Raw genomic sequence first — 4,650 nt, 5'->3', positions numbered from 1 at the left:
CAGGTCTGTTTTACAAAGACACCCCCGGATCGCACGAAATTGTGGACCCAGCAGGGCGCAGCGAAGGATTCAAAAAACGAAATTCCATGACAGCTAATTCTAGGACTGTGGAGTTATTAGGACCGATACATAGTGACATATTTTTCTGTGAAAAACTTCTTCTGAACTTGGTTGATTTAAAATTTAAATTTACCAGAGCTAACGACGCGTTTTGCTTGATGAGTGCCCATCAGTCTACATTCAAACTGCAGCTGCTGGGAGCGTCTCTTTTTATCAAAAGGGTTTCGGTTGCACCTGCTGTCCACCTGTTGGGGATTTGTCTGATGATCAGCTGCAGCTTTATAAACCTCCTCCATCAGTTGATCCACGCTGATGCATCTTACCTTTATGGTAGCATCTAGCTCCTAGTTTCTATGTTAAAGAATATATTTTGTACTTACCTCATTCATCCTTTGTTCAAGGTGGATTACCATGATCACAGAAGCCACACCTCATGCTAAGAAGTCCTCACACCAAGTTGGGTCAGAAAACAAAGAACCTCACCACGGAACCCTCACAGCCACTGCCTGAAGAACTGCCACCTGCCTTTGAAAACCTCCTCCTCTGGAACTCCTCGCCTCTGGAAAATCTGTAAGAAAGAATCACTTATTAACAAGAGAAAATCTACAACAAATTACTCTTCCAAGAACCAACACTCACCTTCTACGTTCTCCTCCTTTTCAGCTGATTTCCAAAACCAAACTCCACCTGTAAATAAAACTGCACTTATCTTTTAATTATTGTCTTGGTCTGGTCATTCAGCTCTGCTGCTTTGTTGAACAATATCCCATCCTTGTCATAAACGTTTTCTTTAAAACTTTTGTGTATTTGTTTATAACACAGTTCTGACCGCATTTCAAAATCCAATAGGAATAAATTATTAAAAGTAAAAGCATTGATTGAAAATGAGCACAAGTAGTTTCTGTATACTGACATTTCTTAGGAGGTGGCCTCACCAAAAACTGCAGAAAGTACTATTTCATTAGAATAATTAACAGATTTGTAATATAGGAAGCACTAGTCTGTTTCAGTTTATGTACTTATCTCAAGGCTGCCCAAAGGTTTTCCCAAAAATTAAAATCTTTCTGAGGGCTTTGGACAAACACAATAATATATTTCATCAAATACAAATACTGCTTAAGTACAGTCCCTTTAATGTGAGTGATTAAGTCCTGCTGGAGTGTGACATGATTTGATTGTATACAAACTAATATGGTGTCAAGAGTTTAAAAAACTACCAGAAAACTTTCCTCCTTTAAAAATGTAAGGTGTAGAAAGTACAGGTAACTGTTGGAAAATGCAATTAGTAGAAGTAGAAGAAAATATTAAGCCAAAAAATAAATTAATCAGGTACAGTACAGATATCCTAAATGTATACTTAAGTACAGTAACACAGTATTTATACCAGGTTACTTTACCACTGTGCTAATGACCTTTTTTGTATTTCAGCCAATCTTGTCAACAGTGTGTAAGTATGGTTATGAAATACACTCTGAGGAAAAGACAACAGTGGAGAAGAGACTCACTAATAATGAAAGTATTTTTTTGAATCACATTCACTACATAGTGCGCATGTAAAGCTTTCAAAGACACAAGGACGAACTGTCATTGCAGGGATTTTGTTGATTGTCTAGCCATAAATCATATTATAGACAAGACAGACTGTTATGAACAGCTAATGTGAGTGTATCAAATATGTGACCCATCATATCGAAATAAGGATTACGGTATGTCAAATTTAACAGGGAAGATCGCAAAAATTTAAAGCGTTTATGCTCAAAATATGTGTTTTTGTTGCTATTGCTCAAAAGATGTTTCAAAATTTTATTTTACGGTTACATTTCAGACAGTTCATTCAAACGACACATTGATAATGCATTAATTCATTATGTTTTGACAAAATTCACTTTTTGCAAATGTTTTGATCAAAAGTCCACATTTGCCTATTTCTCTCTCTTGTAGTTTAGCTGTAATGTACAATGTATTTTTAAGGGAACACACCACACAATTACGTGCATTTTTTTGAGAATAACAAGTTAGAAAAAACACAAGACAATAAAAGAACTACACAACAAACTATATAGAAAGTAATTGCATTGATAACTACAAGTGAACTAGAACTGCAAATGAACGTCCACACAGCAGGCATCAGAGAGACACTTCTTGAATGTTAAGGTTTCAGTTGTCCTCTTGTCTGTGGGCTGGGCATTCACTGCATGCAGACGCAACACCGGCCATGTCACTGAAACAAAAACAGAAAGTTACTTATAGTTTATCATTTTAGCATTTAATAAAGTTCGTGTAATATCAGTGCTTTACCTCAGCAATAATCGTGATKCACTGGGGCCTCAACAAGAGCAGAAACCTCGGCTGATATTCGGTCTCTCCAAGCAGCCCCACCTACAGCTTCCAGGTCATCCTCCACCACATCCTCATCATCGTCATCCTCTGTTTCATCCTCCGGCGCCACGACGGCTCCAGCCCTGAGACAGATGTTGTGCAGGACAGCACACGCCGTGAAAACCTGTGAAAGTGGGAAGAGTCACTAGAGTAATTGCTATTGCTTGAGCTTTAATTCCTATTTTCCTTGCAGAGCAGGTGTATTTACTTACATGAGGGGCAAAGGTGTGGTGAACCTCCAGTGTTTGAAGGAAGATAGCCCTGAACCTGCTCTTCATCATCCCAAAGGCACGCTCTATAATGCAGCGTGCCCTTGAGTGATAGCTGTTAAAGCGCTGAGCTGCAACACCTCTTACTGGCCTCTTGTATGGAGTGATGAGGGGGAGTGGTCGCTGAAGGCAGGGGTAGCCTCCGTCAGCAAGGATGAAATGTCCAGTTGGGGGGTACGCTGACCTGTAGATAGGGCTGTGCCATAGCACTCTTGCATCGTGGACCGACCCAGGCCAGCCTACATGTGTGTCAATGAAACGACCCTTACTATCACAAACTGCCTGCAGTATAATGGATGCAAACAGTTTTCTGTTCTTATAGCATTGACCGTCAGGGCCGTTAGGTAGCTTAATACGAACATGGCATCCATCAATTGCTCCAGCTGCCTTACTGAAGGCGTGGTGTCTTCCCAGCCCCACAAACCCTTGGCCTACTGCTTCAAGATCCTCAGGTGTAGCTGGCAAGCGGATGACCTGATGGCATATAGCCACTACTTCATTTGTCACCCTGTGGACAATGCGGTGGACAGTTGAACGAGGCATGTCGAATGCTCTTGCCACCACTCTGTAGGATGTCCCACAGGGCGTCCAGAATAGGAAAACGAGGGTCTCGATGGTTGAACCCCATCCATGCCGCCGGTTCTGTTGCATGTAGTTCATCAATACTTCTAGGGACGCTCTGCTCAACCTGAAGTCTGGTATGGTGTCCTCATCATCAAAAAATCTTTGGAGTACTGGTACTGTGACGTAAATTCTGCAGTACTGGGGCCTTGTCTTAAAAAAAACAAACAACAACAAAAAGACGTTACTGTTATGATTCTGTCACTGTCTGCCTTGATCTAGTCTCAGTTTAATTATTTTCATTTCATGTCCCAGTTACTCTCTGTCTTGTTCCCAGCCTTTCAGTTCACTTCCAGCACCTACTCATTACTCTCGCCCCTCCCGTCACAGAAACACTAATCAAGCTCATTCCACTCACGTATCTGCAGCAATATTTAACCCAGTCTCATTCTCCAGCTCCTTGCCAGATAATCATCAGCCTTGCCTATGATTCTCCAGCGTTCTTGCCCTTTGTCCTGCTCTTGCCTCGTGTCCCCGACCTTGCTCATGTCTCCTGGTTTCACGTCTCCTGCCTCAGCCCCTGTCGGATCCCTCCTGCCTTCTGCTCTCACGGTAACGACCTTGTTTCTGTCCATTGGATTTTTGTCTCTCGCCTGCTCCCTGAACAGCACCGCGCCACATCGGGCCTCTCGGATCTCGACCTTGGAACGCACCTCTGGATCATCGGCTCAGTCACCTCCCTCAAACTTGGTAACTACCTCTGACCACCCGTGCATGACCCTTGCCCTGTTTCTGACCACGAGTAAGTCCAGCGATCCACTCTCTCCTCCCGACAACACAGCCCGGAACCAAAGCACTTCTGCTGTTGTTTCTACCCGGTCCTCATTTCAGCAGGAAAGGTTGGTGATCTTTTTTCTCACAAATTATATCGTGTTCCTGACCCAACCTAACCTTAATATTCTGTGTCCAGAACTGACTACCCCGGATTCCGGTCCCAGTCTTCCAGCCAAATTTTCTAACAAACTTGTTAAAACTTTGACGTTGTTCGGTATTCATTCAGAGCTCAAAACACGAACCTTAACAATTACAACATAACTCGCTACAAAAGGGAATCAAATTTGTACATTACAACAGCCACACACAGGTGTGTGTGTGTTTAAATAAGATAAGATAAAACTTTATTGATCCCACAGTAATGAAATTTGCACATTACTGCAGCTCAGTACAGGAAAGGCTAAGAATAATGAAAGATAAGTAAAAGATAACAAAGAAAAACAACCCCACAATGTACTTATACACAATATACACATGTGATATATTGTAATGTATATATACCAATGCACATGTACACAAATATAGAAACACATGCATATTTATATAC

At 41.7% G+C, this 4,650-nt stretch overlaps 1 long non-coding RNA gene across 1 annotated transcript; it reads left to right on the top strand.

Moving 5' to 3' along the window:
* The first annotated feature begins 245 nt into the window (after positions 1-245).
* Positions 246-945, top strand: LOC106531075 (uncharacterized). The gene is made up of 2 exons (XR_001311860.1): positions 246-630; positions 724-945. It is a non-coding gene; the product is annotated as an uncharacterized LOC106531075 (long non-coding RNA).
* Positions 946-4,650: the final 3,705 nt, after the last annotated feature.

Source organism: Austrofundulus limnaeus, unplaced genomic scaffold, assembly GCF_001266775.1.
Source record: "Austrofundulus limnaeus strain Quisiro unplaced genomic scaffold, Austrofundulus_limnaeus-1.0 Scaffold595, whole genome shotgun sequence".
Taxonomy (NCBI): domain Eukaryota; kingdom Metazoa; phylum Chordata; class Actinopteri; order Cyprinodontiformes; family Rivulidae; genus Austrofundulus; species Austrofundulus limnaeus.
Note: the sequence above shows the minus strand (reverse complement) of the source record. Positions and strands in the feature narration are given on the sequence as shown.